A 10,111-nucleotide genomic window follows, 5' to 3' on the forward strand; every position below is an offset into this window, starting at 1 on the left:
TGAGAGGAGATACGCGGTCAAAGAAGTTTAATATAGAGGCTTTCACTGCAAAAAGAAAAGAGCTAAGATATTTTCTGGCTTTACAATAAAGAAATAAGGGGAGAAATGGGCTAAATTGATCTCAGTATTTGAGTCAGCGGTGCAGGAGCAGCAGAGCAGTGCAGCAGGTCACCAGGCAGGGTCCCGGTGGCTAGGCAGGCCTGCCCTGGGGAGAGGGCTCTGCTTTAGGGCCAGGGCAGCCTCAGGTGGTCTGCCCGTGTCCCTCCCAGCTGACACGGCTGTTGTTGTTGTCCATCCTCCCGTGTCACCCGGGACCGAGCAGATACGGTCTCAGGCTCTCTGGCGACTGTGCCTCCACCATGACTGGGCAGAAACCTTGCCAGTAATGGGCTCTGTAAAGCAGGGAGCGGATTGGCACCAGCGCTGAGAGCTGCTTTGCTGCTTTTTAACTGATGCTGAAATGCAAAATATGAGGCAGAAACAAGGTGGGAGAAAGCAGCTGCCTGGTGCAAATGAGGGAGAAAAAAACCAGTAGGGTGGAGCGGAGTAGAAGACAGGAGTGGACACAAAACCTAGTGGATTTGAGACTGGAAGAAGGTATAAAATGTGATGGATGTTGGATTGCAGTCTGGAGAGTATTGATGGGGAGGGGAAGAAAGGCTGCCTTGGCAAAGAAAGGGGAGATGGGGAAGAAGACGTTGAGGCTGGGAAACAGCAAGGAAGATGGCAGGCAGATGCTTAGCTGCCTGGGGAGACAGGAGCTCTAGACTTGGTGAGGAAGGGCCCTCCTGGAATAACATATTCTGATGCTGTGGGAGAACTGCAAATAGTATTTTGAATAATCAGGCACTAAGAGACATACCCAGTCATGAAGGGAGAAAATTAAAGCTCTCGAAGAAGACACTAAACCACATTGAGTTGAAATAGTGAGATAGTGGGACTGTAGATGGTGTTGATAGGAAAGCAGTTATGAAGTCTTGAGGAAGTTGAAATAATAAAATTTGTCATTAAATGTCAGTTAAATACTCTCAGTTGTATACTTGCAATATTGTCCTTTTCCAAAGAGTATCACAAAACCAGACCTGGCAAGTCAGGACCACTGCTGAAACCAGCACATCTTACAAATGGGTGTTCCGTGCACAAAGGCTTGCGTGGTCAGACACGTTCACTGCTTCTTTGCATTTCTTTTTGTGCTTAATAACTTCACCTGGAACCGACTTATCATGTGTATTACATACCTGAACATGCATCTGTCTAAGCATCGTTGCATGTGAATATCAAAATTCATGTCATTTCAAAATACTTAGAATAATTTTTTATTTAGCCTTTGGGCTTCATTTACTGAAAATTTACCTGAAGAAATAAACTTTATATTTAATAACTGAGTGTGCACTTGCTGTGGGGGAGCATCCAGTAAGAGCAACACAGACAAAACCACAAATTCTGAAAGCAGGAAGTCTTTCATCTTTCTCAGCTCCACCGCAAAGAATGGGGCATTTCAGAGGCTAAGCAGAGTCCTGCTGCTGGGGCTTTTACATTTCCTCAGGCTTCGCTGTTTTAGTGCAAAGTCTTGTTTTGAAAAAGTGATCTTGTAGGGAGTTAGGAGCAATCACATTAAGAGGATTTGACTGTTAGGAGAGAGACATTGAATTAGGCTTTAATCACTTCCAGGAGGAGAACATGATTGGTATGTTCCAGGCAGTTTGTGCGGTGGAATGTCACCTTTTGTATCAGCTGGAACATTTACTCCAGGATGTGTAGCTTTATGTATAAACTTTGGTATGTTCAAACACCCTCTTGTTCTGAGTGAAGAATCCTGAATATTTTGATCTCTTGCTTGCACATAGAAAATAGCTATCATAACAAGCAAATCTGTTTCTGTTTAATAACACAGAATAAAAGTAGCCACTGGTGTGGGATTAAAAGAACAGTATAGTTTATATAATTTAGCATAATGAAAATGTATTGTTTTGCATCAGAAATAGCATTATTAATATCAGAACACAGATTATTCTTTCTTTGTTTGAGTGTGCTTGCTTTGCCCTCCTTATATCTCCATTCCTGCCATGTAACTGCCTTCCGTGGGCCCTTTGTGGTATTACATCATTTTACCGTGATCTTAGCAGGTGCACTTTTTATTCAGGGACTTACTTCTTCCTTGCCGTATCAGTCAAGATAAATGAGAGGACAATTCCTCCCTGCGAGCTATGGAAAAACAACATTTGGGCTAATCCTGCTTTCAGTTAAGTCGATACCAAACTGGCCACAGGAGTAGCTTAATAGGAAGATGAAGTTGTATGGATTCAGAGACTGCGAACTGGTGGTTTATTTTCATTGTCAGAGTATCACAGGAGAGACTTGATTTGCCTGTGGTGTGTGTATGCCAAGGTTGACCCTACTGATAATGCAGGAAGCAATGAGGCAGCCACAAAGGCTGCCCAAAGGGTTTCTGCCCTTGCGTGGAGTCCTTGGGGAGACCAAAGGATCAAATTCCACCTGCAGGGAGTTGGTACAGGCACCTTGCAGTCACATACGGAACGAAGTTTGCCCAGCAAAGCCCACATACTCCAGTCATCTGAATGCATTAAGAGCGTTGTTAAAAGCAGTGTGGTCTTGCATTAGCACAGTGATAGTCTCCTCTTGCCCAGTCAACTGACAGAAGCTTGGGTTTGGCATTATTCTCCCTAAATAGAGAATTTTTGGGCAGTTCCCAAAGCCTATCCCCTGTTTGTAGCTCTGGAGGGAGCAAAATGAAACTCCCTTCCTCTCTCCTTTAACAAATCCTCCAGCTTTCCTTTGATAAAAAAATTAGTGATTGGGCTCTTAAATTCCATGGAAAGCTATTATATTCAGTACTCGTAGAATTCAACTTGTAACAAATATCCACTGCATCTTATTTATCATGAGTAGTTTCTTTGTTGATTGTGGCAGTCTTAAAGAATGGTAAAATTTATGTGGTGGTTGGACTTTAGTAACATAAGATCAAACTCATATGACCAGCTGTTTTCCTTAATGATAGAAGTATGAATGATTGCTACCATGATGCAGAGAAAATGCTTCACCCTTTTGCTTACTGGAGAGAAATGATTTTGCATTTGGCATGATTTTGGGAGCCACTGATGGATGGCAAGCTGATCCTGGTTTTCTAAGACATTCCTTGTGCTTATTGCTGGATGTGAAAATGAGGACTGTAATGTTTCTGTATGGCATTACGTCTTTACTGCATGTACTTAGTCTAATGTCAGTATTTTTAAGACAGTATTGATATGTGCTGAGAACAAATATGCAAAACCTTATGATTTCTTTTTGAAGCTTTGGTTCATCAAGGAGTATAAATTCATGCCTACTTTCAAATGTGTAGGCTGTTCTGTGACTTTCATTCACATCATATTCTTGATGTCCAGAATATGCTTAATCCTTCGCGAATCCTTTCGCAGTTTCAGCTGGTTAGATATTGTATCTGTAATCAAACTTTTCTTAACCCTGGGACTTGCAAAAACTTGATGGATATGTGTGGTCAGAAGCAGTGTCCAGTGTTTAATGAAGCACTGAATAACTTAATGTTTCTGATCTCTGGTGCAGAAGAGTACCGCTTGTGACAAAAAGAAGAGATAATACCTAGGACATGCGGTAATCACTACTTTATTCTAATGCATTTTTATTAATTCATTTAGATTTCTCTAAACAACAGGACATTTTCTGTATTTTTTTCCAGGGACAAGATTACAGCAGAACCAATTATTCCTTTCCAGAAGGCAGAGGAAGGATTTGGTACCATTTCACATGGGAGGGATGGAAAGAGGAAAAGATGAATGCCAGAGAGGTCACAGATTCACTTGGCAGAGGGGCATGAACCACAGGGACCTTCTTGGGACTGTGCTAACAACTGAGAGAATTACAGCTATTCACCAAAGTTTTCCCTCTTATGCAGCCCCAGTTCGTAGCCTGGGGAATAAGGATTTGCTGTGATCTGGATGCCATAATGAAGACCATACTTTGTCCAGCACAGTGTGACATCTGCAGTGATTCAGCTGTGTATGCTAGCCTGCTCAGTGGTAGAGAAGGGGTGACTCCCAATAGCTCTGCTGTGCTAGCTCTGAAAAAATCACTTATTATCTAAAACATGCAAAAGCTGCGCTTCACAATTGCTCTGAGCAGATAGCAGTGTTTCTGAGCTGTCGGGTTTCTGGAGGAGGTGGTGGTAGGAAACCAAACCATTAAATGCTGCTGTGGGAAAGTGCTGAGTCAAGACTGGGGCAATCACGTGAAATGCCAGAAAAAGAAACCTTGGTGTGGAGGTGAAGAGATCAGAGAGCAGGTTGCAGCAGACAGCTGCAACACTTCCTGCAAAAGCACTCTGAAATCTCATGTTGTGACACAGCTGGAAAAACACATTCCCAGCTTAGCAGGAAGAAGCAAAGGCACAGGCGGTGGTGGTATTTCGTCACAAGCCTGTTATACAAACATAACTCATGTACGTGCAACTTGGTTTAATGATATGCTGGCTGCCTGGGGAGGGGAAAGTGAGGCAGGAGCTGGGCTTTGACACGATGCTGGTACCGGTGCTCCTTTGCTGTCCCACTGCCGGCATCCTCGATGCTGTGGGATAGAGGGTGAGGTGGTGCCCTGTTGGGGTGCCTTGTTCTGCTCAGAAGCAATTCCAGCTGCTTCTGGATGTGACGTGTACTAGAGCACTCAGCAGCCGGATTAACATATGGCAGCAGATGAGATTTATGTGTTTTGTGAGTCATGCCAAACCACTTCTAGATGTAGAACTGTTTAATGTGAAAAAAACTTGACTGACAACTCAATGTATTCTTTGGGCTTGTAACAGCAAAGTAGAAAAATGTCAATGCTCTCAATTTTGTGCTTGTTATTGACATATGTTGCTAACTTGCTGGAGATACATCTGTCACCTTCAGAGCAGAAATTATTTTGTGAAAATGACTGGCTCTGCACATGAGGCACCTCCCACTTCCAACTCTTATGAAAGATATGTTGACTGCAAGTTTTTCTGAGAAATTTCAAAAAAGTTATATCTAAAATACAGGGTTAGAAGGGAGACTATGTATTATATAGTCATTTTCATATCTGGATATTTTAACTGTAGAACTTTGGTGCTACAGGATCCCTTGGGACCTAGGATAACATTACATCCCATTTACAGAGAGCACATCAGGGCAGATGATATAGGTAATAAAGATACATGCAATTAGTCTACACTTTCCCACTCTGACAGAGGTAGGAAACCAGGTCTGGCAAACCCTGAGCTAATGCCTGTTCACTGCATTGTCCTGAGCAACAAAACTCTTCTGGGGAACACTCTCCAATTTGAGGCTGTGTGTCTGCTTCATGCTTTTGGAGCTAGGATTTGAAGCAGCAGCCACCACTGTAGGAATAAAACCAAAGAAACTGAAGGGATACGCAGACAATGCCAGTTCTGCAAGGGGCAGAATTGCAATCCTTTGGTTGCAAAACCAGTTCTCCGGAGGAATGAGCCTAATCTACTCCCTGGCTGCAGATTACAAGCAAGCTTTACCTGCACAGTGACAAGGTTCCAGCTCACCTCTGCAGAAGCTGTGTGTTGTAATCTTTGTTCCCATCTCATGCCCAAAAGCTGTACCTCCTCCCTAGCATGCACCTGGCAGAACCTGGTCTGCACAGCATCTTGCCCAGCCTTTAGTGAAAATTAGTAGAGCAGCCTTGCTTTGAGCCTCAAACTAGCACCAACTGAAAGATTTTCTTGATGTATTTAAGGGACTGCTTTTGAAAAAGGCACCTGTTTGACTGTTGTAACAAATTGTTCTCAGATACCCTCGTGTAGTCTCTGAAGATTGAAGTGTAAAACAGAATATGCATTATGATAATTTCATATGAGGTTTGGTCTGGGAGCAGGAAAAAAGCTACATATTAAGTGAATATCTTGCTAATAATCCAGCACTGATACTTCATGCTGTATTAAAACTACTTACCACTCCAAATGGTAAAAAGAAATCCATTCCATATAATCTTAAACGCAATTTACTTACATGCTAGCTTCTCTCTATTTGCAAAGTCATAGTGACTAAGCTTTGCAAAGAAGCATTGCAACCCTTGAGCCCTGCAATGGGCTGGGTGTTATCAGACAGTCTGATGCCTGACCCTCTGCATGCCTTAATTGCAAAAAGCATCTAAATATTGGATCTCCTAGAAAAGCAGTTACTGCAACTTCCTTATTACTGAAATATCACTAGATGTAGCAGAACCTCTAGACTTACACTTTTTTGGAAAGACAAAATTTTGTAGCAAAAGTTAAGATTACTTAGGCATTTTAACAGGGAAGTACCTAGTGACATCCCTGTTTTTCTCCAACTCTAAAATACAGGTGTTTCACGCTGATAAACAACTGATTGTTTTAAGGAGTAAGCTAAAGAGCTATCATGAATGTTATAGAAAAAAATTGATTAACTGTATTCTTCTCTCTCAATAGTCTTGTTTAGCATTAGTGCCTTCGCATTAGCAGCTAAAGTAGCTGAAGCCTTAGGCCGCAAGAGCTGACCAAGCGTAAACTTATCATAAAACTAATGCCGCTAACAAAGAACTCGCTGAATTCAGCGGGCACGAGCAGAACGAAGAAGATAAGGACCAAGGGGACAACTCCAAGAGAATGAAGTAACTTCAGAAAAAGGCCAGCCCAGCGAAAATGAAAACCAGTAAGAAATCAAGAGACCACCGACCAGAATTAAGTGATTGGACTTGGGGATCAGGTGATGGGTGGAACGGGTATAATGGAGAGGTGTGAATTGGGGTAGGGGTCCCTCTCCAGAGGCACCCAGCTCAAGCTGTAACCAAAGAACTAATAAAAGCCCAATTGGAAACCTTCACTCGGACTTGGCATTCTTAGCAGGATCCTAGGGTCAGACCCTGTTAGTGGCTGGCGCACCTAAATCTGTAACAATCAATAAAAAGGTAGTATTTGATGGATTTGAACTTCTTTTCCTAAGCTTAAGAAAAGAGGTTTATCTACAGTGCTGCAATGTCTTACTGATTTTAGAAATTTAACTTTCAAAATTACTTTTCTTCTTTTGTTTACATCCTAATGCTTATTTCCCATCAGCAGCAAGCCAAGTTATAAGTCATTTTAAAGATGACCTTGTATCAGGAAGCAGTTACTTAACCAGAAGAAAAGCCTGCTCCATTGTAGGCTGATCAACATCCATTGCTTCTCTTCCCAGTTAACTCCGTATTTTACAAGATACACTCTACATAAAGTCCAATGTCTCTGAACCCCTGAAGTAAGTTTTGAGGTGTTCATTTTCTAAATACACAGTATGTCCACAAGCCCTTGTCTCTTTAAAGGAAAAAAAAGAGTCAATCCAAAGCTCCCGTCTTAAATTTGATTTGGCACCAGTTTCTCTCAAAATCAGGAGAAAGTACAGTAATGTATATTGTACTTCATACAGTAACAGAAATTAAAAGTATTTACTGCTTGCTGGTATTTTTCTGAGAGTAGACAGAAGATCTATCACTCGAAAAATCCATCTGCTTCTGTAGGTGGTTGTTTTTTTTTTTTTTTTTAACAACAAAATTCTGTAGGATTGTGGAGAACATAGGAAGTAGGAAATATTCTCTTTAAGTAGAAATTGTTAGTGGAAAAACCATCCCATGCGTTTAGATGCATCCAAGCTGTAACAGAGAAAGCAAGCACTTGCGCAGTGTTACTGGAAGACGTACCATACCTATTTAAAAGCACCCTGCAGTAGGCACCTTTTGTGATTACAGCAGTGCTGTGCAAGGTTAGCCTCCCTGCAGTGTCTGCAGGCCTTCAACAGAGATCACTTTGGAGGATCAGCACTTGCTTTGCTACGGCTATCCGTGTTTTCGAAGCATCCCTCCAGGGCTCAGAAAGTAAAATCAAAACACTCGGCCTCCCCTCTCCACTATCCTCAGAGCGCCTGCACCAGGAAAGGCCAGGCTGAAGATATTCCTGACAAACTCTGCTCAGATTTAGTCCAGCGGTTCCAAAAGGCTGAAGAAATATTAAGAAATGGCCCAGTCAGCCATTATCAGTAACAGAGACAAGTTCTCTGTCCAGCTCTGTCCTTTATACTTCAATAACTGTACCAGAGCCATTAAAAAAATTAGTAACTGTACTGGGAGACAAGGAATAATCGTACAGCAGGAGAGTGGCCTCCTCCACTAGCCACAAACCACCACCTTTGTTATTTCTGCACCATTTCCGGCACTTCTACACATTCTGATCCCAATTCAGCATTTACGAGGATGCTTATTTCCTTCCTCTCCAATAACCTTGTAGAAGACTTAGTAAAAAAGAAAAATTCAGGAATGGAAGCCACTTAGAAAACTCAAGGGATTTTAATGACTGAATGAAGAAGGAACTACTTGTTATTATATTTAAGTAGCAAACAAATATTTTGCTATCAAAGCACAAGCTAAAGAATTTAAAGAAGCCACAAACATTAGTAAGCCCAAGATACAGAACTTTGAGTAAGAAGCCATTTTACACACACGAGTTTATCAACACAAAACTGTTTAATATTTATTAAATGACACAAAATACCTAGATAACAGACTCACTCTCTGAAAGGACATGTATTTACATTATTTACCAACTTAAGAAAGACTCTCTGTACCCATATCAGACTTATGAAACATAAAAAAGGTTTTGCTGCTTTTTGCATCAAAGGATGCAACGGTGATACATGCCCTGTTTGCAAGTCTGCATAAACTATAACTTTTTGATGCAGTGAAAAAGCACAATTTCATATTCTGGTAGCCGAGGAAAGAGGCTTCTGAAAAGTAACAGGGTTAGTTTCCCCCCCCCCCCACTCCAGACACACTCTGAAGAACTGTTATACAAAAAGTATATTACATTTTTGAATGCTGCTGTACTCTTACAATTTTAGTGTAACGTTTCAAAGAAAATATTCTTCCTACTATATGAAATCACTAAAAAAGTGGTATTTGAGCATTTCTTCAGATGCACCTTTTTTTTTTTAAAAGAAAGCATTAGGGCAAATGATATGTCTAGGAAAAAAATGAAAGGCTGACAAAAAAAACCCCAAAATATGAAGAACAGCTAAAGCAACTTAACAATTTGCTAGGGTTTGTTGTTTTTTTTTATTAACTATTTACTTTGGCACCTTTGTGTAAACTATAGAACAAAACAATGTTTACAACACATTTGCAATTACAGCATTTAAACAAAATGGTCACTTTTTAAACCAGCCAAGACAAAAAAATAGTCCATTTATGGGTATAAAGATTAAAAAACCTAAAATATATATTTCTAAGAATAAACTGCAATTTCTTATGAACAAGGTGCTATAAACTGCATGCAAGAGTCAAGATTAAAAATGTGTGGCCAAACAGACAAGCTGTGTTATAGCCAGATGAGTTGTGGTCCAAGCCCACTTTAATTTTTTTCTGAGAGATATATATGGCTCAATAGGCAGGCACATGATCCCAGCAAGAAGTTGCAGAGTTGTACGGCTGGATGATAAATCTTGGCTGCAGCTTTGTCCTTAACCAGGAATGAGTGAGAGCTTAGCAGAAGAGATGAACAAGTTCTTGGGGAAAACCCATGAAGATGCAAGAAGGAGAAGCCTTCTCCCCTCCCCTCTCACCCCCTCTCTCGGCCTAGCCAGGGTTCTCAAAGTCCGTTCTTTGGGTTGCTTTAACTAGATTGCCGCTTAGGGTCTGCCTCAGATCATGGAAGTCTGATGAGATTTGAGGACATTTTCTATATACTATTTTCTGCATTTAAGTTATTGAAATGGATGGGATAAAAATCAAATAAACCTGCAGATCTTTCTGGTCAATTTTACTGAATGCAACACACTTGTCTAATGAGGGAGGATTTTACCAGAACAGGTATTTTAAACATCTAGCGGTGTTCGATTTATATGCTACAACAGACCGAATGGAACCAGTTCAATACTGATATTCATCATTTCCTGTCTCCCAAAGAGTTAAGGTTTATGCTCCTTCTCCAAAACACCTTTTTAAAAGGAATCTTTTATTGGCTAAAGATACAAAACACATACAAGAAAAAGGAACATTGAATGCAAAATACAGAAGGATTTGCCGGGGGGTAGGGGGGGGCATTCTT

Source organism: Cariama cristata, unplaced genomic scaffold, assembly GCF_000690535.1.
Source record: "Cariama cristata isolate BGI_N322 unplaced genomic scaffold, ASM69053v1 scaffold40088, whole genome shotgun sequence".
NCBI classification, from domain to species: domain Eukaryota; kingdom Metazoa; phylum Chordata; class Aves; order Cariamiformes; family Cariamidae; genus Cariama; species Cariama cristata.